General features: G+C 38.0%; 1 protein-coding gene across 2 annotated transcripts in view; it reads left to right on the plus strand.

Annotated features, from left to right (window-relative positions):
• The first annotated feature begins 22,679 nt into the window (after positions 1 to 22,679).
• The window catches only part of bcl9l (bcl9 like), a 42,122-nt gene continuing 38,738 nt past the window's right edge, over positions 22,680 to 26,063 (plus strand). For both annotated transcript variants that reach the window (XM_044118438.1, XM_044118440.1), the window contains exon 1: positions 22,680 to 23,168. The gene's annotated coding sequence lies outside the window, so the exon portion shown is untranslated. The remainder of the gene's footprint in view (positions 23,169 to 26,063) is intronic.

Raw genomic sequence — 26,063 nt, forward strand, 5'->3', positions numbered from 1 at the left:
AGGATAGGTCTTTGGGCGATACAAAATATGCTCTTTACATTTTTCGCACAAAATTATTCTTAGATAATGAGATATTAGTCTGGTCTCTTCTGCCTATTTTGAGCTGTTTTAGGGCATCTTATCATTTTAAATCCAAATAAGCTGCTACTGGCCCACACACTTAACTCACATACGACAATGGCTGCTGGATTACACAACGTACATCTTTAAAAAGCATAAGTAGAGCCTCCTGCACAAGAAACAAGAAAGCAAGTGGTTTCTGGATGGTAAGTCAACAAAACACTTCTCTTTCTAGCAGCCATGCGGTGGTAAAAACCAGCTGACCAAATGTTCTGGAGCTCAGCTTAGGTTGCTAGGTAACAAGCTGGGCAGTGCCTGCTGACTTGTTACATTTCAACAATGATATATTAAGGCCATTAATATGAGTGCATTTCTGTTAAAAATGTCTTTGAAATTTCTGAGTTCCAGAACTTTAGGAAAAGACTTAAAATTCAAATATTTCCAAGTTTTTTCTAGAAATTTTCTCCCATTAATTTCAAAATTTCTGAGTTTTTTTTCTCACAATTTTTTGTCTTTTTGAACTCCCAAATATCCTTGTTTTTTCTAGATTTCTCACAAAATTTCAGTTTTTTTGGTGGAAATGTACTTATTTTATTTCCATATAAAATGGCCCTAATATACCATTGTACATTCCTGAGGTTTTAGAAAGGGCTCATTTTTCAGACACCAGAAAACATTAACTTCTTGCTAGAAAAAAAAAAAAAGCTGGGTGTTTTGAAGCTCGTCAGATGTTTTCTGAACCATTAGCATCACAAATCAAAGTACAAAAACATGGAAAATATAAGTTTTCTCTTTAAAACACAAAGAGCCTTTACCTGGTAGAGGAAGTGTGAGGCAGCAGAGGAGGAAGCAGACATATGGAGTCATCCTAAAGACTTTGAGTGGTGCCATCGCTGGAAGCCTGGAACAAGAAGCGCTGGTAGCGTTTCCCCTTTCTGGTCTTCGCTGCTGTTCACACCGAGAAGGACTGAAAGCAGCTGGAGCACCAGCGGGGAGAAATTCAGTCAAACTACACTTTCAATTATTCATCTGCGTTTCCACCTCCTCGCTGGCGCTCCACCGGGCGAATGGCTGAATCTGAGAGAGGGACGTATAGGGTGTCCGGATGATGTCGCTGCTTCATCTATTATTGAAGTTGCTGGCTGAGGGGAAACTTTTTAGAAATTCCATCACTTCCAAGAAAATTGAAAACAAAGCCCAGGCAAGGTCAAGACCTCCGAGTTTCAACAGAAACAAACAAAACGAAAAAACAAAACTCATAACACGAAAGCATCACAAGCAAAAAGTAACAACCAAGTTCAATCTTTGGCAAGCTGGAACCATAAACTTCAACGTTTTGGTGTAGGCTCTCAGTTATCCAGGATTTGAAAGTTTTAGCTAATTTGTCTCTGGCCTTAATCTCCATTCTATTCCCGGTTGGTTTTTTTGGGGTTCTTCTGATAAACTCCTGAAAATACATGAAAGTTTAGATTGTAATATATCAAGTTTAAATATTTTGAGAATGTTTGAAAAGCATTGTGGGTCAATTGTTTTCCCTCTGACCTTTCCTGGTTTTTCAGTAATTTTCTATCTTTACAGAAACCATTTAAAAAGTCAGTCAGAAATATAAAGTGTCTTAAAACTTTTGCAAACTACTGTATGCTCATGAGAACTGTGCACCAGATGTATAAAATCACAGACCAGTATAACATTCAGTGGGGGAAAAAAAGCTTCTGCAGTAAAATCTGGCAGATTTTCGGGCCTGCAGGCTGCACCGTTAAGAGGCCGAATTCAGCGCTGCCGCCATGCATGCAGTCCATAAACTTGTGCTTATACTGGAGGCAACCCCAGACTGACGAGAAACCTCTAATTAGTAACAGCTTTAAACGTAGCTCGTTTTTTTTTTCTTCGCTGAATCAGAGGAAAGGGCTAAATTTAGGATTCAGCTGGAAGGCAAACAGATGTAATATGAACTGCAGAATAAGACAACACTGAGGGCAGAGTGAAGTGATGTGTTAAATTAAAAGATGTTAACAGATATTTTTGATAAGACAGCCAAGAAGCTTGTATTTTAAAAAAACTAACCGTTTTACTGCTTCATAAAAACAACATGAGTCACGCCGCCGCCATGAGGATGTGATGTAATATGGAGGTCCAGCATAAAAGAACGAGCTCAAAACATTTTTAACTGGATGTTTCTGGAAACCTCAACTTGTCGTGAAGATTTATGAATATACTTCTTAATATTTTGGAAGGAAATTATGGTTTTTCTAAAAGAAAAAATAAAATAAAAAGTTGATTTCTCTGCCTTGTTCTGTTTTCTTTGTGGCTTTGAGCCGTAATTGGGGAAATCAAAGTTGTTGTTTACATCGGGTTCAAGAGGATCCTATAAATTAGGAGTGTCCAAATGTTTTGTCACTTGCGCCAAACATCATCAAGTTTAAAAGACTTGTGGGAAAACCAAATGAAGAAAAAGAAGGAAGAAAAAATAGAAATACTGCGTGGTTTTTTTTTATGTACTCAACAATAAACCAAGCTGCAATAAAGCAAAACTATTTTTTATTGGATGCAGCTGGGAAGAAGAGCAGGTAGAGGCAAATCAATAACAGCTCAAATTTCTTCTGCTATCACCGACATGTTTGTTTGGTGTGGTTGTTTTTACCCAGAATGCCCTGCGCTATTGGAGCGGTCTAACTCTGGTCCGTATGTAGTGAACTCTGGTTCAATTTGAATGCATTGGTGAACACCAAACGAACCGGAGACTGCTCCAAAAGCAGGAGGCGGACTTCAACGCAAGGCATTCTGGGAAAACACAGCCAAAACAAACGTGGGGAAAAAGACAAAAGAGAAATCCTACAACCGCTAAAATCTGACGCCACTTTTTGATTCCATTTGTAAACAAAAAGGAAGGAAGCTGTTTCTGAAGGACGTTGCACTCATTGTCTTCTGCAGAGGTTTTTGTGTTGTTTCCTTCAGTGGTTCTCAATGCAGCGCCACCACAGGCGAGGAGGGGAACAGGTTTTACAAAAGGTTCGATTTTTGAACCGCACCAGCTGAAAATGTAACAAATGTAGCAACTTCCACCAGACTATCAGGTGTGAAAACTCTCTTAATGTCTGCAAACCTTAATGAAGGGAAGCAGATCAAATTTCTTCCACAAAGGGATGAATAAAGTCAGACTGAGAACATCTGCTGAAAGCTGAAAGGTGGCTCCACAAACTCCTGAATCACAGGGTGGAGCAGGAGTTTCCCACGACTGGCAGACACTGACTGGAAACTGTTTAAACTCCCAAACTTTGAGGAAGACATTTGAACTTGGCCTCAAAATCATTCTGCTTTACGCCTCTGCTGCATCCTAGATGAGACAAACTGCAAAAACAAGCACGATGCGTCAAGAATGAGACCACGAACGACGGACGGTTCTGCTGCGTGGAGACAGAGTTGACCACATTCTTGTCTGGTGAAGCACATCCTCTATGCAACGCTGCAGTCCTGCCACATCTGCTGGCCGCCCGCCTGATTCTCCTCGGGGGGGGAAAGAGGACCAGGCGGCTGGAAAATGTGAGCTGTTTGAAAAACAAAATGTTTCAGAGTCGGGCGAAAGTGGGGAGCTTCATCTCTTATCTGGAGCTCTTCTGGTTTGGTAAAAGCTTTCAGGTACCGCGGTCCATTCGGCCGACTTCTTGCGGTTTCTTCTTCATCTTTGGCAGCAGATAAGACGTCAGGATCAGATCCAGATAGCCGAGGCTGTTCCACATTACTGCCACCCGGCCAGACTGCAAACTGTTGGCAGCACTGGCAGAACAGGTGGGACCTCTGAGCGCGCCTTGTAATTAGATCAGTCGTTACCACAGTGGCATTGTTGAAAGCTCAGCTAACCGCTAATTTCTGGGGACCACCAGTATGGGAATGTGCTGCTAAGGTTTAAAGGTGACATATCATGTAAATTTTAAGTTTTTATACTTCCGTCTGGGTCTCACTTGCTTCTAAAAACAGTTTCTTGGCTGTAAGTCTGGGAAAGCTGTTGTTGCCCATTGCATCTTGTCAAATGCCGTTGTTAAAATCATCAATACACATCAAATATGTTGGTCATTATTTCATATAATATTGTTCAAAAGCAATTTGTGAATTTTTAGCCTTGGTTCAAAGGAACTCAGGCCTTGTTTACACAACAGTTTCTGGTGAAAATGGAAGCGTTTTGTTGTGTTTGTGCTGCACATTTACATGAAACCACCGAATGTTTTCTCTGACAACGGTACAGTTTGAGAACGGGTTCCAGAGTGCAATGGTGTCTAAAACGTACCGGTGTCCGTTGCCTTGTAAACAGAATAAATGGATCTTTTCTGTCAGGGAATCCCTAACTCATACATAGTCTGACGCAAAACATAGCTGCTTCCTACAATCCACAGAAGAAGAAACTACTTGCATTGCTGGTGTTACTACAACTCGTGTTTCGCCATCAGATACGGTTTCCTCTGCGTCTCTTCACCGCTCCGCACAACCCAGGTGGAAAAATACACTCCTGCTTGTTCAGCGATCATAACAAGCACTCCCTTGTTATCTAGAGCGCTACGGACAACGTGAAAGCTCAAACAACGTGTTTCAGCAAAGTTATCCCACTTTTTTCTCAACTGTACCCTAATCAGACGAGCATAGTGCATGTTTTCCCCCAATATCTGGGGAAACGGTACCTGATGGGGGAACGGTACCCGATGGGGAAACGCGAATCGACATCAAGTAGAACTTTTTTTTTTAAAATACACGCACATTTAGTTTCAAAGAACCTAGCACCGACTAGAGGCGTGACGAAGGCATTACACCTTTTCGATGCATACCGTTACGGTGTAAACAAAGATTGTAATTAGAACGTCTTCATGTAAATGTGTTAACAGAAACAAAACAAAAATTAAATTTTTGTTCAATCATTGTCATGTAAACAAGGCCTCAGTGTTTCAGCTGTTTTGCTGATTTCTGGATTCTCTGCTCACTATCAGTACCGTAACTTCACTGAATGAAGAACAACCTTATTTTAACCAAAAATTCACCAGACACAGGGACACATTTAAGGTTTCAGGAATTTTATATTGAAAGAAAATCATTTACAATGTTTTTTTTTCCTTTGTAAATATGTTATTTATATGAATTATTTTCATTTTGGTCCTTAAAATACCAACATTTCCATAGATTCATATTTTGGTCCATCTGATGATGTAACTGATGTTTTGATCAGTTGCTCATTACTTGAGTCCCCATTTTTAACAACTATTGTTTTACTATTGAGTAATTTCTTGGACGGCTACTTTTTGCTTTCTCTTGAGTAAAGATATGTTGAATTAGTGCTACTCTTACTTCTGTACAATCTTTGGGTACTCTACCTGCTCCTACTGTTGTACAGTGGCTGCTGGAAAAGACAAGTGTTTTGTTGTTGACTTACCATCCAGAAACCACTTTCTGCATTTTTGTTGCTTGTGCAGGAGGCTCCACGTCTGCTTTTCAAAGACAACCGGTTGTATAATTGTGCATCTATTTGCAGGCATTTACACACAGGTGAGTGTATATGTTGAGTTGGGGGGAGTGGCCAGAAGCGTAAAGGAGTTAAAGTGACAAGAGACCAGAAACTACCTGCTGCATTTTTGTTTCTTGTGCAGAAGGCTCCACTTCTGCTTCTCAAAGACGAACGGTTGTATGAAACAGCTCAAAACAGGCAGAACTGAGCAGACTGAAATCTCATCATCTAAGAATTATTTTGTGCCAAAAAAATTTAATGAACTTGTTTTGAATTTTCCATAGACTTATAATGGGTCACCTTTAACAAAAGACGATTTAGGATGGGAAAAATAATCTGTGCTGGTTTCCAGTGGGAATGTGTGTTTCCACTTACGGCCTAACGAGATACTGATTTTGCTCCAGTTTTCCTTCTCTGACAGAAACTGCTGTCCGACCTCTTTGTTTTTCTTTCTCATGAGAATGGCTTGGCCGTTCTCCAGTAATGTAGACTTCCTCTGACTTTAAAGACCACCACAACTCAGTTCCTCCCCCACACTCGGCTGCCGAGTGACGGACCACACATTGAGCAGGTGAAGGCTGTTTATCCTCTGCTGCACAAGCTAGCATCTTGCATCCCGGCCAGACTAACATAATTTCAGCCGGGCAAACAGCCATGCAGACGTTTGGTCTTGTGAAAAACACAGAAGCATCCTCCTCCTCCCCCCCCACCTTGCCATGTTAGCCTTGACAGCAGAGCAAAGCCACAGCTGACTGGCCTTGGGACAAGGGAGGCAGGAAGGGGCCTCTTCCCTTCACGGAGCCCCAGGAGCACACAAGCACAAAATATTGTTTAGGAGATATTTTACGTTTACTTCTGCTTTTCTCAGAAGTCTGGGACAGGTTTGGAAAGAAACAAAGTGCAATTTATGTTTAGAGGGGCGGCATTATGGGTTTTTCAGCCACAAAGTGCCATTTTATAGCAACTCTGTTACCCAAACATGAGTTAAAGGAGATTTAACCTTTGTAACTTTTTACATTTTAGTTAAAACTGTCAAAATCTTGCGATACTTTAACATAATCAGAAAAAAATCTATTTCCTCTTCATCCACTCTGTTGTTCTACTACCACCTGCAGAAATACAACATTCTCTGTCAGAAACAACCAATCAGAACCGGGGGGAGGGTCCTACGTCTGTCAATCACCCTTGTGTATGCGTTGCTCACATTCTCCCCGTCTTTCTGCTATGCTAAAGCGTCTTCCTGAATGCTAAGGCTAGTTAGCATGGCCACTGATGATGACAGAGAAAACAAGATTTTACTATTTTTAGCTTTTGTATTATTTTAAGACAAAACTTACTAACTAAACCAAAAGTACTTGGTAAGATTTTGTTTTTGCAGAGTAAATTTTAGTGCAATGAAAGGTTTTTTCTTGGGCGTGCTGCGGTGGCGTAGGGGGTAGCGTGACTCACACTTGGAGGCCTTCAGTCCTCGACGTGGCCGTCGCGGGTTCGATTCCCGGACCTGACGACATTTGCCGCATGTCTCCCCCCCACAACTTCCCCCTTTCCTGTCAGCCTGCTGTCATATAAGGGACACTAGAGTCCACAAAAGACCCCTGGAGGGGAAAAAAAAATAAAAGGTTTTTTCTTGAAACTATTTTTTACTTTTTAACAACCGATAAATCCTCAACGTTTATACTTGCACGTGAAAATGGCGGCAAACAGCAATACAATCTGTTTCCAATTACACAGCTGTACATCTTTGAAAAACAGAAATAGAGCCTCCTGCACAATCAACAAGAATGCCCACAGCAAAAATACAGAATCTTATCCAGTATTTTTGTCTGGTTTCTAGTGCAAATATTCTAGTGCACTTGAAATTAGACAAAACTGATTTACAGGTAACTTTTCAGTTAAAAACTACTACTAGTTCCATTGGCAGATTATTTCACTTATAACGAGACATTTTTCCCAGTGAAATAATCTGCCAATGGAACTCGTACCTTTTCATTAATATTAAGGAATTATTGACTTAAAACAACCTCCTGTATCTTGCTGAAAAGCTAGTTGTAAATTAGTATTGTTTTATTTGAAGGCTAATAAGATATTTGTAATTGAAAATAAAGTCTAAATACTTCGTAAGATTTTGTGTTTTTGCAGTGTAAGTTTTACTGCAATACAAGTTTATCATTGAAACTTTATTATTCTGCCTTGTTTTTACTTTTTTACGTTCAGTAAATCCTGGAGCTGGAGTTTGAGTCCAGCTTGTGGAGGACACAGCAGAAGAGTATTTTTTACAGCGTGCTGGTTGAAGAGTGGCTAACAGCGGTCCGGTTTGGGTATTTAAAAACCACAGGACAACACACGGTCTGGCTGTTTCCCCCTCTGGTGAAACTGAGCGCAGGTCCATGTCAGGCAGCGTTTGCACAGTCCTGGCTGAGCTGACCTGCAAAGAGCCAGATGAGGATCGGGGTTTAAGCACCGCAGAGGCCTTCTGCAAACAACATGTGGAAAGGCTTTGGTGGCTAATGTAGCGTGGAGTATTTATATACTGAGCAAAGACCTGACCACTGTCCGTCAGGATCCAGGCAGCAGTTAGGCTGCGTTCAGCTCTGACCTCTGCAGTGATTTCCTCTGGAGGGCCTTGTCCTGCCGGTCCGCTGCCCCAACAGGGCACGTAAGCTGCTCATGGGTCAGCTCCTCCTACAGCAGGGGGTCTGTCATTGTTTTCCACATGGCAGCTGAGAACAAGGGACAACTTGGTGAGATTTTGTGTTTTTACAGTGAAGCAAGTGGTTTCTGGATGGTAAATCAATAACTGTACAACTCCAGCAGCCATTGTACAGCGGTAAAACCAGCTGACTAAATGTGCAGTTCAGTTTAGGTTGCTAAGTAGCTGGGCAGTCATACTTTTCAATTCATATATCTGTTGTTTTTAAAGTTTTACTACTAACTTTTAGTGTTCAGTAGTAGCTAGTGCTCTTCTTAGCTACAGCTATCATCGCTTTAGCTAAGAACCTTTAGCTTTAGCTGATTTGTTTTTGTTTTATGGGGTTTAACACATGTTTTAAAGTCTAAAAACTACTTATACTTTCAAAAATTAATCACTTAAACTTCCATCTCTCATGGATGGATGAAGTAAAAAAACAGCTTTAAATGAATTTTATTTACTGTCAGCTGACTAACTTCACTGTCACTTCTACTATTCAAGTTATTAATGCTGCGGCTTTCTGTTATTATCCAATTTATCCCCACATTTTGATGTTGACAAGCTAATTGTTGAGATGTTTCCATAAAACCAGAAAAACGCTAAAAGAAAAAATAAATAAATAAACATTCACCAGTTAGATTACTGTTGAGTTTCCCAGTTGTGTAATGGGAATGTCAAACATAGTTTAACTCTTTCGTTTTCTTGGGATGACACATTTGGTGTGTAATGTACAAGCTGGTTGGCAGGCTGTTTATTCAAAACAGAGATGCAGAAAAAGTGACGATACAGCAGAGTTTGTCCCTGAGGTCTATGGTTCTGCAGGCTAAAACGGTTCATGAGATGTTGATTTAAGACATTTCAGAATAAAATACTACTTTATTTTAATCATCTAAACAAGCTAAAGTTCTGGGAGGCTGTTTACCATCGGGATCAACTTTTCCTGAGCATGAAATTTCAAAGTGTGCCTTCTTCCAGACATTCTCCTTCTTGCGTTTTCCTTCCAGTGTTTGAAGTGACAGCGCTGGAATCCACAGTTGTTTTGAAATTGTTCCAGGAGACATTCCTGGCTGTACAGCAAAGGTTTGGGAAAATTATCCTCTTTGTGCGATCTGCAGTGAGCTCCTTAGTTTGCCCTATTTTAAGCTGTGTTGATCAGGCAAAAGGGTTCAGTCTGAAAAACCATTTATGTTGGAAACATAAATTAAATCTTTGACTAATTGAATATGGCTGTATATAGTGTTATGGAACAAATGGGAAGCTTAAGAAAATACAGCATTTTCTTTTGTTTAATGATAAATTCTAGTTTAATTATAGCCTAAAAACAAACTCTGTTGTTAGCTCATGGTAGAAAACTCAGCATTAAAAATGTTAGCTTTCAGATTAGCACTCTGGATTGAACCAGTCTTCATATCTTCACTGAATATTCAACTTTAAATTTTATGCTATGCTAGGTATTGACCCTTAGCAACTACGTCACTTAATCATTTAAGGCGCCATGATGAACGTCGGAAGTGAAGATCGGGAATATTGAACTGAGCGACTGAAGTTGTTTTTCCAAGTTGTTTTTGTCGGTTTATTCATAACTTATCCTTGTTCCAGTCATTTTATTTTGCCTTTGAACGTAACACGCCTGCTTGGGGCTCATAGAAAGCGGTATTTATAGAAGCTTGAAATGGCTAGCTTAGAAACCGACCCCTACCTCTTCCCTCCTGACGTGTTGATCAAATTACTGACTTTGCCTGAATTCACACCAGATTATTTATACCAGAAGATTATTCATAAACGGCATTTCTCCTTAGGCCAGAGGATTAAAAACGTAGAAAAACTGAGCTGCTAACCATTTATTTCTATATTAGGGTACATAACGGTGCGGCATTGTCTCCATGGTTACTAATAATTAGACGCATACCTTCTCCATAATGCGATATTTAATATATTTCTAATCAAACTTACTTATAAAGTATATAAACGTTAGTCTTACCTTGTAGAAAATGTTCGCTGCAAATCCGTAATTACACCCAGGGCTGCCAGTCATGATGATTGAAGGCTGCTCTTTCCTCATTAAAAATAACACGATAAAATAAGTTTGGTTTTCACTCTTGTCTGTTTGTGCAGCCGACCGCGCAGCACCATTTGACCATTTTTTTTTATAGCAAACTCAACTACATAGGAGCGGTTTTAGGCTACCAGATGACTTTGACAGGGTTTAATGGCGTCATGGCGGAGCGGGTGGAGTTTCGAAGAGAGTGACGTCACGTGCAAAGGGTCAATAGCTAACAGCTATTTTTTTAAATAAACAATATAAGGTGACAATTAAAATCCATTCATTTTATAAAAATAAATCTCCAACAATGAAAATTTAGGGTATTGAATGGGATCAGGTTCAGTGTGTCACGTGAAGTTTTGAAAAAACGTTTTATTACAGTTCAAGGTAAGCTAATACTACCAGAAGCTACTGCTAGCATAACTAATGACAAAAGGCTAAAAACAATACTGCATTGTTGTATCATAACATTACAGACAATAGAGAGGATTAAAACATATGCATTTAGGGTCATTTTATGTTAAAATGTTTTATTAACATGAAAAGTTTTACTATTTTCAGGTTAAATGTAAGCCAGCTGGGGCGTGCTGTGGTGGTGTAGGGGATAGCACGACCCACATTTGGAGGCCTTGAGTCCCCGACGCGTTCGATTCCCGGACCCGGCGACATTTGCCGTATGTCTTCCCCCCTCTTTCCTGTCAGCCTACTGTCAAATAAGGGACACTAGAGCCCACAAAAGACCCCCTGGTGGGGAGAGAGAAAAAAAAAGTAAGCCAGCTGTTTCAATCGCATTGATTTTAGAGGAAAATGTTCTCTCATAGTTCCATTTTTCATCAACTTACTCAAAAACAAATGTTTTAAATTAGAATTTTGCCAAGAGAAAAGCAAACTTAAACTTAAAATGATTATGTTTGTCTTAGTTATTCTTTCCAGGTGATGGCAGATTTTGTGCAGATCGGTGTGGAAATAGAATAAAAGCAAATCGTCACAAATGAATGACTCTGGGATGTTGCACAAGCTGTTTCTCACAGAGTTGAACCACAGCCACTGTCAGCAGTGTACAAAACATCCATTCACACTTACAGTGGCCGCAGAAACAAACCCTTACAAAGATAAACAACAAAACGATCCACAGGTCGGCATCAAGGCTTCACAAAGCGACCCACATCTGTGTTTCACTCATGTTGGTTTCTCCATTTGCAAGGTAAAGACATTAAAGCATTAGATTTTTTTTTTTTTTTTCAAAAACAAGCCTGAACCCAGAGTGCTTTCCCCATCTGGAAGCAGTAGAGGGCTTGTCTAAAAGATAAAAATTATATGAACGGCTGCTGGCAACTCAAATGTCCAGTCTGGGATCAGTTACATAGACAGGACTGAGAAAAAGAGGAGGAAGTATAGATTTTGTATCGACCACAAACACCCACACAAACTTTAAAAAAGAAAGAATAATGGTGCCTGATCTGATGCTGGTGCTCCATTCCTGGTGTCTGGTTATGGATTGACTGGGAATGCATGTTGCCACATTCCCCCTCGACTCGCACTCGGCGTTTAACAAGCGACTGATGGCGGTTCCAGATGAGGCCGCCGTCGGCCAGCTGCTCCGGAGGGATTTCTGCAGGGATCAATAGGATAAACTGGCCGTCTATTATCCAGGTCAGATTTACACTGCAGCAAAACCAGAGTTATTCCATTCATTGGATTACGTTTGCTGCAAAAACAGAAAACTCACAAGGAGATTTTGGTCTAGTTTCTTCTCCAAATATCTCAGTTCACTTGAAATAAGACAAAACTACCTTAAAAGTAACTTTTCAGCAAGATGTATTAGCTTGTATTAAGTAAATACATCCTTAATATAAATTTTAGAAAAATAATACTAGTTTTTGTTAGATTGAATTTGACTTGATATTGTTTTAGTTTTTTTTTTACAGTGTTGAGCACATTATTCACTGCAAAAACACAAAATCTTATCAGGTATTTTTTTTTTAGTTACTAGTCCAAATATTTTATTACTCTTGAAATAAGACAAAACTAACTTACAAGTAACTTTTAGGCAACATATGGGAGACTGTTTTAAGAAAATAATTAACTGATATTGATACCAATGCTAGTTTGCTTAGATTAGGTAAGATTTCTCATTTTTGCAGTGTTAAATACATGATCCACTGCAAAAGCACAAAATCGTCAGTAATTATGACTACTTTCTAGCACAAATATGTTAGTACACCTGAAATAAGATAAAATTAACTTAAAAGTAACTTTCCAGTAAGCTACAAGAGCTTGTTTTAAATTAATAAATCCTTAATATGGATGAAAAAGTTCCAGTTCCACTGGCAGATTATTTCACTCATAAAAAGACATTTTCCTTGGTTAAAAGTATAGTGATCTGCCAGTGGAACTAGAACTTTTTGTCAGTATTAAGAAATTGTTTACTTAAAACAAGCTTCTATATCTTTCTTGGAAGTTAGTTTTGTCTTATTTCAAGTGTACTAAGATATTTACACTAAAACTACAACCCGGCATGATTTTGTGTTTTTGCAGTGCACCCTATATTTGTATTTGGTGTCGACATATTTTGAGCATTTCTGCACCACTAGACACATCTGCCTTGCAGTCGTAACGAAATGCATCTTGGGACATTTAAGGCCCAGAAGGAGGAGGGTCAGACTGGAATGAATATGAATAAAGTAAAAACAGACAGGCCGACCAGGAGGGGCAAGAGTGGGACAGAGACAAAGGAATTTAATAAGATCCAGACTTCTTTGAGCTCTCACTGTTTTAAAAGACGACTCTGCCGTACGTACAGCTACACTCCGTCTCACTGCGAGACCTGAGCTGGCGGCCACAGCTTTGTAAAAGGTCAAAACGACAACCTCCGGAGCTCATAACCAATTCATAAACGGAGCTGGACTTCACCTCAAGTGGCCCCAGTAAACTTCACAGACAGGACCTGCTCTGTGACTGCCACTGCCCAGAGAAAAGGTTTATGTTTTCTCATGTGGACACTATTTTCACCAAATTATTATGTTGTTAAATTAAAAATTACACCTAAAACTGTGTGAAGGTTTAATTTCTTGTAAGAAAATTTAGAAAAATACCTACGAAATGGCTTCTAATGCCCAAAAACATAACAATTTTTCATTTGTAGTAAAAAAAAAAAAAAGTTTGTTGATTATCGTAGGTCCTGTAGACTTTCTATGGAGCTACATTGGGGCCATAAAAGTTTTTCAAAAGGGAAAAAATTGAAAGTGGGAAAAAAAATTTAATCTGAAGAAAATTATTTGAAACTGAAAAAAGATTTCAAAGACAAAATAACCCAAAATAACACACACACATATATATATATATATGTTTGAAACTGAAAAAAATTAAACTAAAAATATTAATTTAAGCTCAAAAAAGTTTTGAGACTGAAGAAAATGTAAACTGAAAAGAAATTATTTGAAACTAAAGAGAAAATACTTGAATCTGAAAAACATGTTTTAAACTGGAAAAAAATAAACTGAAATATAAAAAAAATAACTTGAATCTAAAAAGTAGTTTTGAATTTTTTTTTCAGTTTCAAATCTTTTTTTCAGATTCAAATCGTTTTTCTTTTTTTTTTTTGAGTTTTCTTTTTCTTTTGACCAGACTTTATGGCCCTAATTTAGTTCACACACTCAGGTTCTCTGTCTTTATCAGAGCTGCTTCTGGTTGACAGAAAAAGCGGGAGGAGCTGTCGGTTAGTTGTTGCCATGGCAACCTCCAACCGTCAAGAGCAGCGAAACAGAACTCATCGATAAATGTCAGAAGTTAACTTTTTGACAAAGTGAAATGAATTTGTAGAATAAACACTTTTTCACAACTTTACATCAATAATATTGTAAACATAAAACCCTGTTGCCTTAGTTTTTGTGGTTTCAATTTCAAACAAGACAAAATAAAAGACTTTTTACCATGTTGTAATTTAAAAATCTACTACTAGTCGTACATTTTCATCATTATTAAGGAATTGTTTACTTAAAATAAGCTCCAATATCTTTCTGAAAAGTTACTTTTAAATTTGTTTTGTCTTATCTCAAGTGTACTAATATATTGGCACTAGAAAATAAACTTCTTGGTAACTGGATTTTGTGATTTTTGCAGTGCATTCTTCTGTACTGAGCTAATTTGTTTTTGTTGACTGATTTAAATTTTAATATGTAAAACAGCGTAAAACCTGAAATTCCTCACACATTATTTGGTCATCTTTAAGGAAAGCATTGAAATAATTTTCCTACTTTTACTTTCTAATGTTTTGGTGAAAAATAGTGAGCTTCATTAAAATTAATCAGAGAATCTTTACTGCCATCTACTGGCAGTTCTAATTCTCTACACTCAAATGTCTACAGTTTCTTTTCTCCTGTATTTGTTGACATTCACTGAATTATTTATACAATTTTCAAACGTTCTTGAAATAACGACATATTATATTTAGAAATGGTAAAATTTTGCTAAATAAGAAACTAACATCAGCAAGTCTGTGTGTTTAGGCATGGTTTAAGGAGTAAAGTAAATGATTTCATTAACATGCAACAGTGCAAAATTCTTCATACCCCTTAGATTTTAAATGTACTTTTATTTGACCAAGAAATAATATAGCTTTAATATAAGCAAAGGAATATTAAAAATTATTTATCTCACTAATGACATTTTTTATTGACATTTATATTAATCAACCCCTTCTTATAATTGCTAAATAGCTTTCTGCATGTTTCAACTTGTATTTTGATTATTTGTTCTTGAAGGTCAAAGGTCTCCTTGTCATCAACTTAATTTTTAACTCACTTCACATGTCATTCTATCAAATTCAAATATGGGTTTATCAACAAAATAGAAATTCCTATTTTGAAAATCACACAAGTCAACAAGATCAAGATCAACAACCTGTTGTTACTACTGGCGGAAACGAAATGGCACGTCATGTTTTTAATAGCTTGTCGGGTGAGCAAACTTATTTATCAGGAGAGATAATAATTATGTTCCTTATGTAATGGAAACACCTGAATTGCTGAATACAGTTACCACATGACGTCACATTTCCTGCTTCCGGTTATCCCGCTGCCATTGGAAGCAGCTTTCCTCTGCATTGAGAACCATGATGTTTGGATACTGTTGGATTCCAGGGTGTAAAAACAAACAATAACGTTTTCATTACATCTAGTGAAAGTGAGCAAACTTTACTTCTAAATACTGAGTGTCTTACTAATATCTAAAACTCAGGCCCGAAACTTAGGAGTAGTGATGGACTCTGACCTAAACACCCAGAGCCACATAAAGACAGTTACAAAGTCGGCCTTCTATTACCTGAAGAACATTTCCAGGATTAAAGGACTAATGTTTCAGCCAGATCTAGAGAAACTCATCCATACGTTTATCTTCAGTCGTACTGATTATTGTAACAGCGTCTTCACAGGTCTGTCCAACAAATCAAACAGCTGCAGCTGATCCAGAATGCTGCTGCTCACATTCTCACTAAAACCAGGAAGATAGAGCACATAACACCAGTTTAAAGTCCCTCCACTGGCTACCTGTAGCTCAAAGAATAGACTTTAAAATACTGTTGTTAGTTTATAAATCACTGAATGGTTTAGCACCACAATACATTAAAGATCTGCTGCTGTTCTATCAACCTTCCGGACCTCTCAGGTCTTCTGGTAGTTTATTGAATAGATTCCTTCATTGTAAATTATGTACTTTGTAGTCAAATGTGTGGAGAATGTGGCAATAGATGGCACATTCTAGTTAATAATTAGGCTTTTTTTCTTTTTATTAAGGTTTCTTCTTGACGTTTCTGGTGCTTACATTTACAATGTGCAAAATATAGCGTCTTATATAACTAATATAACGTCTTTCGTGACGCAAATGAACTTTGAGCACTTAAAATGCAACCACAAATAAGGCCAATTCCCATTGTAACAACCGATCACAATGTCACCTTCTGTGTTGTATAACTCTCAGCAAAAACTTGTTGACTATTCCTAAATATTTAACATGTAGAGCAGAAAAAGCCTTAAAACTTAAAAGTAGGCAATGCTCCTTCTTAGTAGCGCTGTTTACCGGTTATGTTGCACCCTAGAAGTATTTTATGTAAATTATTACTTTTTTTTTTTGTTCCCCACCAGGGGGTCCTTTTTGTGGGCTCTAGTGTCCCTTATACCACAGTAGGCTGACAGGAAGGGGGAAAGGAGAGGGGGGAAGACATGCGGAAAATGTCGTCGGGTCTGGGAATCGAACCCGCGACAGCTGCGTCGAAGACTGAAGGCCTCCAAGCTTGGGGCGTGCTACCCTCTACGCCACTGAAGCACGCCCCACTATTTTTTAAAGTTAGGGATAAAACACTCTTTGATTAACTTATCTAATATATTTTATTTTTCTTATTAATTTGATTGTTTAAAACAGGGGTGTCAAAGTCAAATGGACGGAGGGCCAAATAAAAAATTTAGCTACAAGCCGAGGGCCGGACTGATCGAATGTTCATTGAAATTTTTTTAAATGACGCATATAGTCTAGTGAACCTTATTGAACCTACTGAAAACCTAACAAATATATTCCAATATGATCAGATAAATAAAGCAATATTTTCTTATGGCTCTGTAAGTAATCTTTAATTTTCAACAGACACAACTGAAATATTTTTAAAATATAATTGGATTGAAATACAATAAAATAAAGTGCAAAAATCTATTAATCAAAAACAACACTTTCATCAAGGAGAAGTAATATGCAGTGAAAACAAATATTAAACTTTAACTTTTAAACTTGAACTGAGTAAAAACTCTAAATATAAACTCTAAACCTTGTTTGAAACCCCCCGTTCTCAGTGTCCACCTTCCTTTTTGCCATTTTTGATGGGTATCTGAAAGTTAATTTTACAGTTATGCTGACGACTGCTGTGCTAATAACCCTTCTAGACCGGACGTGTCGCCGGCGACACATCTAAATTTGCAGTACCGTAATTCCGCCACACGTAGCGCTAAGTGGAAAAATTCCAACGGTTTCTGAAAGGGGAGACGTTGCACTTTCCAGCAAGTATCGGGTTAATACGGTAACTTCGCAGCTGCAGCTGCAGAGTATAATTAATCCGAGGGGCACTCGTTTAAATAGACGGTATATTTCGGCAATAACTTGGTGGATATTGAAAGTTCCGGTTGTTATGGATACATGGGTAAGTACATCATCTCACAGAACATTTAAAGAACTACTTACAGTTCAAATAAGGAAGATATTTTTTTTTCAGACGGGGTGCCGGCTTGCTGCGGTCTGCGGGCCGGTTCTAATAATAAATCAAGATCATCCCAGGGGCCATAAAAAATCTTCTCGCGGGCCGTATGTGGCCCGCGGGCCTTGACTCTGACATATGTGGTTTAAAACATTCTGCCTAGTTACTTTTACTCAGGCGCAGAGGTTTTACAGAATCTGAGCTGCGTGCTACGTCACTGTTTTTGCCAGTTGTAAAGTTATAACTAGAAGAAACTTTTTTTCAATGCCTGGCTGTTCCAGAGAGAGCAATTCCAAAAACATACACACAGCGTGGGGCATATAAAGTTGCAGACACTGAAGAAGGACTCCTGTCTGTTTCAAGAGTGTAACAGCTACTAACAAGATGGCTTACTTCCACTCTGATATTTTGGGAGCAATGGCTGCATCTTAATTTCAAAAGTACAAAACATTTTGTTGAAATTCCGCTAATGTTGAAAAAACACAATTTCACAATCACATTTTTTCCATTAAATATATATAAATATAAAAGTGAGTCATTAAAAACATGCCGCACCATCATCCTCCAACCAATTCCTGTTGTCGTCTTTGTTGTTTCCGCCAGTAGTAACATCCTGTTGTTGATCACACGACTCACGTATGCAAGTTTAGCAAAATACAAAATTTTCTTGTTAGAATTTTGCTAAAAAAAAACCCTGCCCTCAAATTAGAACTAATTTGAGGGCAGAAACTTTTTTATTAAAAAGCATAACTATTTGTTTCCATTAAACAAATTTATTTTCATAATTTTAAGTTAAAGGTTAATTGAAACGCAGTTTATGAGAGTTTACCGCTCAACTGAGGAGATTAAGCAACATGTAATGACAACCTTTTTCAAAAACAAGTTATTGAATCCATTTCCCTCCTAATGAAACCAGAGCTTTGGTGTTTTTTTCTGGGTGGTCTTGTGATTGTGTGGTTGCTGCTTTCTGTGGAGCTCCTTGATCAAAGTTTTCTTTGCTTTATTCATCACCAAGTTGGCCTAAATCCAAAACAAGTCGTCCGTCTACAGCTCAGAAACTTCCTTTCATCATGTTTTGGCCTGGGCTGTGTGCAAGACATCCGCCATCTTACCCAGGTCATTATTTGGGTCGAGTCTGGTAGCATCTGGTGGTGATCAGAGCTGTGTAACCGCCATCTTAGTATTTACAACTAGGAAACGCTTTGGAGAACATAGATATTGATGTTCCTTCCTCCCTCCCTCTTTTTTTCCATGTTTCCTCCCTCCCTTGTTTCCTTTCTTCCTTCCTTCTTTCCTTCCTTCCTCATTTTCTTACTTCCTTTCTTTGGTCCTTCTTTCCTTACTTCCTGTCTTTCTCTGTCCATTTCCTTTTTTAGTTTGTCAAAAAACCAAAACCTCCTCTCTTTCTCATTTTACTTCTTACAGCAGCTCCTCCCAGTGGCCTGGAGTCACATTACACCCCATAACCCAACATAGATGAATCAAATCGATCGATGGGTTTGTAAAGGTAAACAGAGATTAAAAATGTTTACATTGGAAAAGAAAAGTAATTACAAGTCAGAGGAACTTCTCCCTCTGTTATGAATAACTAAAAACAAGATGGAGGTCAGCGTCCTGGAAGCAGTTACCGCTGTCCGATGATGAGGCCCTTCAGGCGTTGCCACCATAAAAAGTGTCAACCTATTAGAGTAAAGTAATGTTTCTGAGATGTGGCGGCCGCACTTAAAGCACAATTAGTGCAGCAGTATTAGTAATTCACCCATTCAGACTGACCTGCGCCTCCCGGGCTGACGGCCCTTCAATTATTAATCTGGAAGCAACTGCAGCTGCAAACATGGATGCCATCATTCACACTCCCTTTCTTTCTTCTTTCTTTCTTTCTTCCTTCCATCTTTCCTCCCACCGTCCTTTCCTTGTTTCCTTCCTTCCTTCCTTCTTTCCTTTATTCCTTCTTCCTTCCCTTCCTTTTTTCCTTCCTTCTTTCTTCCCTTTCTTCCTTCCTTCCTTCTTTCTTGCCTTTCTTACTTCTTTCCTTCCTTCCTTCCTTTCTTCCTTCCTACCTCCTTTCCTCCCTGCCTCCCTCGTTAAGTTCATCTCTTGGTTTATTTTTCCTCCGCAGCGCCGTCTCATTCCCTGAGGATAAACCAATTTACATTCTTATTTTCATCCTCAGATCCATGCCAGTTTCCATGACAACATAGTTTCACTTTCTCATCTCATCCTCTCTCTCTCTCCCTCTCTTTCTCTGTCTGTCCCTCGCTCCTGCTCTCTCATTTCCCGCTGAGCCTTTCTTCTGTTCTCTTGACCTGCCTCCAGCCTTTCGTTCCTCCTTTTATTCCCTACAAACGCTGGAGTCTTCCGCTCTCCTCGTTCTTCTGCCGGGTTAGTCAACTCAGAGGGAGGAACTCGAATCATCTCTCTGCATTTTCCTCATAATAAACATAAAATTACTCTATATTATACAATCTGTGCAGCTAAAAAGTTGAGCATTTTCACTAAACAAGATGAATCGGCCATAATTATATCATTTGTTAGGGTTTTCATGCTAAATTGGGAGATAATGACTTCACTCATTTGGTGCTAATAAACTCCTAAGCAACATAATTAGCTGTGCATAATGGCTGCTGGCAACAGGTGCAAAGAAGCTTTTTTTTTTGGTAAGAGGAATCTTTTCTCACTTCTTTGTCAAACAGAAGGTCTTTCAGATCAGTCTGATTATCCAAAACGAAGCTGCAGGTTCACAGCTACACTGCAAAACACAAATGTATTTTTGGTGTAGTTTCTAGTGCAAATACCTGAGTAAACAAAACTAACTTAGTAACTTTTTACCATTATAGGGAGCTTATTTTAAGTAAATAATTCCTTAATATCTGTGAAAAAGTGACATATTGTCAGCTTATTTCACTTACAACAAGGAAAGAATGTTTTGTTGAAACTAAAATAATCTCCTGGTGGAACTAGTACTTTATTTCTATCAATATTAAGTAATTATTAACTTAAAACAAACCCTGTGTCTTGCTGAAAAGTTATTTGTTAGTTAGTTTTCTCAGCATTGTGCAAATTAAATGTATATTCTAATTTTTGAATTAGTTTATTTTAGTCACAAAAATATTTTATCTGCATCGTGTGAAGTTTTTAATCCACTGAACATCACTGATGTGAATATGTGCTATATTATATCACAATGCAACCCTTTCTTCTTAGGGCTTAACTTTATTTTGTTTTTATGTCAGTGAATCGAGTTTGTGTTTTTTATTTCACTAATGAAGGAAATGATTTGATTACTATATCTGAAGTCAATTACAAAAGGTGAGTTTTCTGCCCGACCACCAGGGGGAGCAAAAGAGCAAAGGTAAACCAGAACAGCTGGAAAAACCAACATGGATTCCTCTCAACACTAAGAAGCTGAGATTGTTGCAACTTGGCGCTTTGAGTGAACATTTTCTAACTTTCTCAAAACATCAAGATGACTGAGTATTTTTTAAAGTTTCCCAAATAAACTAAATGAGAGCAGGTGTGGTTTTTTAAAGTGCAGGAAGTAAAATAAAATCATTTAAAAAGTAATGGGAAGTGGTTAAAACTTGGAAACAAATCAGTTTTTCAACAAAACTTCAAAACAAATTCTGCAGAGTTAAATCAACACTATGCCAAGTCCATTTGGTCTCTTTCAGAATTGGCATTAATTTAACTCTTTCAGAGTTATTTCAACAATAGTTTGAGTAGTTATAACTTTTTCAAGTGTTAAAATTACTCAATTTCTTGTTGAAATAACTCTGAAAAGAGTTAAATTAACACCAATTCTGATGAGGACCAAATAGACTTAATTATAAACACTATTAGAATTTTCCTCCTTAAAAGTTCTGTATTTTCTACAATAAATAATGAAATATTGGTTCAACCTGGTGAATGTGCATGGTTTCATTGACATTTCTCCTGAAATGTATAATTTGCAGATTTCTTTCATGACTTATAAGCACAAACATAGAATCCCAGTTTCTAAAATTAGCATCAAAATGTTGTGGAACCAGTTAATCTGGACAAGATGAGTTAATGTCAACTTTTGATCAGAATTGTGTTTCACTTTAGGAAACGTTACAAGGAGAAAATGAAGAACTTAGTCAACCATATTGCATGAGATTATTGCTTCTTTAATTCCTTTTTGAATCATATAAAATATGCAAATGTATTGTGATGCCAATCCTTTCAGTAATTTATAAACTAACAACATTTTATTCTCTGAGCTACAAAGATAAGCAACTGGATGAGATTCTCTAGATCTTGGTGAAACTTTATTCTTTTAATCCTGAAAATTTCACTCTTTAGGTGATAGAAGGCCGGCTTTGTAACAGACTTTATGTGGCTCTGAATCTCAGATCAGAGTTCATCACTACACCCAGATTTAAAATGCCCCCCTGCCCCATTTTGAATGCATTTGGTATAAGGACAGACAATCAAAGAATAAAACTTTTGAAACTTCATGTTTTCCATATTTTTGTGGAAAATTTCTGAGATAACCTCAATATTTTTTTTTCTAGCAACTTGTTGAATTTTTAAGCTCAGAAATGTCCTTTTGGAAAATTTCAGATTTTTTTTCTAGTAGAGTTTAAAATGTTTAGACTCAGAAATGTCCTTATTTTCTTTTCTGGAAAATGCCTTTTTTATTGCAAATTTTCAACTATTCAAATCAGAAATTTCCCAGTTTATTTCTAGTTTTTTTATTTTATTTTTTTTTTATTTTATTTATTAATTTTTTTTACTTTTTAAGTTCAGAATTTTTTTTCCTCTCTTTTAGAAAAATCCTAAAATTAATCTCAAAATTTTTATTTTTTTCTAGCAAAGTTGCAACTTTTTAAACTCATAAATTTCTTTTTTTTTTTTTTTCTGGCAAATTTCAGATTTTATTTTACAATTTTTTTACTCTTCGAATCAGAAGTCTCAGAGTTCTTTTGTAGAAAATTTCTGAGATTAACCTCAAAATATCAGATTTTGAAACTGTTGAACAGTTTAAACTTTTCAAACTCAGAATTGTCCTTACTTTTTCTAGAAAATTTCAGATTTTCTTTCTGGCAAATTTTCGACTGTTCAAATGAGAAATTTCCCAGTCTTTTCTAGAAAATCTCTGAAACAAATCTAACATTTTCTCAGTTTTTTTGGCGGAAGTTAACTCGTCCATTTTTTTTTTTTTGTATCCAGTTGGTCGCCGTCCACCAGACATTTTAAACCTGACAGAAAGAGAGAGAGTGATATGAGGAGTGCAGTTTTCGGTGACTGGATGTCAGCAGAGTGACATACGGATGCCCGTGTGGCCACACTGATTATTGTTAGCGGCTGGGAGTGATACGGACTCGTCCTGCCCTTCCACATCTTGAACAGTGGGAGTCATGAACCGCTGCAAGGTGACGCGTCCTCTGATTTCAAGCGAAACTTCAGCGCAGACATGCCGATGTTATTAATCACCATCTGCACCTAGCTGTGAACGCCAAGCAGCAGCTCCTTTTTTTTCTTTCTTATCAAGCGACAGGATCGGGACCATCTTTGCGCAGTGATACCAAGAGCGGCGGCGGCGGCCACTCAGGGGAATGTGGACCGAACCCGGGGCCGTTGAGTCCCGACATGATCGGCCTCTTCTGATTCCAGACTGTTGCCGAATGTGGTAGGAACACCGCCGCATTTCTCAACACTGTCACCGCCGGAGCCTGTTGGGTTTCATAACCGCCCGTTTGTACGTGTTGAAGCGCGTAACTTTCTTCCTGAGCCCGATAAGAAAAAAAAGTTGAATTCCCATTAGCTAGCGCCGCTTCGCCTTGCAGATGTGCGCGCGCGTGTATGTGTGTGTGGAAGACGGCGCTACGGCGACGTCAGCCTAGCGGAGACATGAATTAGCATGCTAAGTTAGCTCCGTGGATCTGGCTGGCGCAGCGGGGCTCCACTCAGCAGGCGCCGTGGGGTTCACGTCAGGGGCGTGTGTCCTCAAATTCTCCCGGTGGGAACGCCGTGCCGGTTCGAACCCCACCGCTTCCAGTCTGCGGAGAAGGAGCAAAGGGGTGTTTTGAATCCAGATGTGCCCACTTCTAATGTTAGCTTGTCAGCTAGCTGATGGGAGCAGCGGCGTTTAAACAGCCGAAGCTGAGCAGGTGACATACTGTGGGTATGTGGAAAGAGCTGCAGCTTTCACAACACTCCTTAATGCTGTAGAGGGGAGAAAAGGTGCATTTACTTTAAATACTGCAATAAAAACAGGTGTGAAAAAGAAAGTACACCCACTTTAAATTATATGATTCAACATATCAGCTGAGGTGGGCAGAGTGCCCAAACATTATACTCGCATCAGAGTAGTACTACTTCTACATATTTTTACTCAGACATCAAAGAAATTATTCAAGAGTAAAAAAAATGTTTTGGTAAAAAGTCTGCTCAAGTACTGAGTAACTGATCAGTTTGTCAATCATTTAATATTTAAAAATTACATCATGAGACCAGACCACATTATAAAGTTAAGTGGAAATTTTGGTATTTTAAAGGTGAAAATGATAATAATTCATGTAACAAAATATTAAAAAATTAGTCAAAAGTAAAATTGTCCACATCAGTTTCTTTCAATAAAAAACTGCTGAAACTTTCATAAAAGCTGCAGGCATGTGTCTATGTCTGATTAAATTTTTGGTTAAAACATGTTTGTGTTTCATTCAGTGGGTAGAAAATCCAGAAATTTTACTCAAATAAGAGTAGAAATACTTCATGATAAAATTACTAAAGTTAAAGTAAAAGTACAATGTAATAAAAATACTCCCAACGTAAATTTTTACAAAAAATATACTCAGGTAAATGTAACTAGTTTCTACCCCACTCTGCATATCAGGATGTTCATCAATTTAACCGCAAATGACGCAAGCCCCATAACTATGGAAGTACAATACTGCCAAACCTAGTGAATAAATATAGCCGTGGTTTCTTTTTACAATGAGAAACCCTCTAATTTTAAGCAGATCAGAAACTTGTTATAATGAGAAACTCTCTCATTCTAGTGAGATTTATATTCATCCAGGGATGCCAGAGTTGACCAGATGGAGAGCGAGTGAGCGACGTTGTCGTCTGCTAGAGGAATTTAAAGCGTGAAACTTTGTTGTCTTAACGAGTTCTACATCACATTTAAACAAGGTCTCTTGTCTTAACAAGTTTTGCATTTTTGTTTCAACGACGACTTACTTTGTTTTACAAGAATGATTCTGTAGTCTTAACGAGTTTTGCATCTCGTTTTAAACAAGAAACAACACTTTTTAAAAAATAAGTTTTGTGTCTCGTTTTTGGGAGTTTTCTGATCTCTCGTTTAAACGAGGTTTCTCACTCTTTATTTCTTTATATTTTGTCGTTGCAAAATAAATGATTTTTCATTGCTATTGGTATAAAAATAAGGATTTTTTATAAAGGAGGAGTGCACTGATTGCAGTTTTCTGGCAAACTGATGCCTATTTATTTATTGTCTGGAAAGTTGGTAAATATAGAAACAAAGTTGCTAAGTTTATCAATTATTTGGGTGAGTAAAGACACACAGACCTAATTTTTAGACTTTTGCAGATCGGTTTCTCATTAAGTATTGGCCGATTTCCAAAATTAAGAAAACCGGTCCGTTTTATTGGTGAACTCCTAGTTATAGCCATTATAAATCAGTGTTGGTAAAGGAAAGCCAATCGGTTTGTCTCTAATTTTGGCTATGAATTCATATAATTTTTAGACTTATTTTTAATCATATTGACAATAGAGCATGAAAACTGCACTAAAAATGTATCAGAAATGTAAAGTGTGTAGAAACCGTGATGTGATTAAAGCTCTATTACAGCGGCAGATATATTTGCACAGCAAAGTGCTTACGTGTTGCTTCTGAAAACTGGTGTCATGTTTATTTAAGGCCTCTCTTTTCCTGTTACCGTCTTCCTCTGTGTTTTTATTTATTTATGCTGAGCCTCTGCCACCGGCCTGTTGAATGCACCCATGCTTTACTTACACAGGTTTGTCTCGAGCGCTCTTTCTCTCCAGTCTTTCTGCATGTGTGTATCTATAATATCCTGCAGAACTATATTTAGCTCCTAACAGAGTTTGCAACTTGATCCAAATTGTCTCTCAGGGCTGCTGAGAGCTCTACGTTTCTTTCCTCTGGAGGTGAAACGTATCACTTTCTAAGAGCTGCGAGCATCTTCCTGTTTTCTTTTTATTCTTGCTGCATAAAAGTGCAGCTCAACAGCAACTTGCAGCCACGTTTTTAAGCACTTTAAAGGACAAATCAGACTTGAAATGATCATTTTGTGTTAAAAATGTATATATTTGTGACTTTTAAATGCTGTTGCTGCTGCATCTACACAGATTTGTCGAGCTGCTGACAAAGTGATTCTTATCTGGTTAGGTGATCTGAGAACTTTGGGGTGAGTTACAGGGAGTGCCACTAAGGCGAGCTATGAAAGAATAATGCGACACTGAGAATGCCTCCATACTCAGGCATTGAAGTTTGAGTCCAATGAAATAAAAAGCAAGGCCTCAGGGCGAATTCCCCAAA

The sequence above is a fragment of the Gambusia affinis genome, linkage group LG06, assembly GCF_019740435.1.
Source record: "Gambusia affinis linkage group LG06, SWU_Gaff_1.0, whole genome shotgun sequence".
Classification (NCBI taxonomy): Eukaryota; Metazoa; Chordata; class Actinopteri; order Cyprinodontiformes; family Poeciliidae; genus Gambusia; species Gambusia affinis.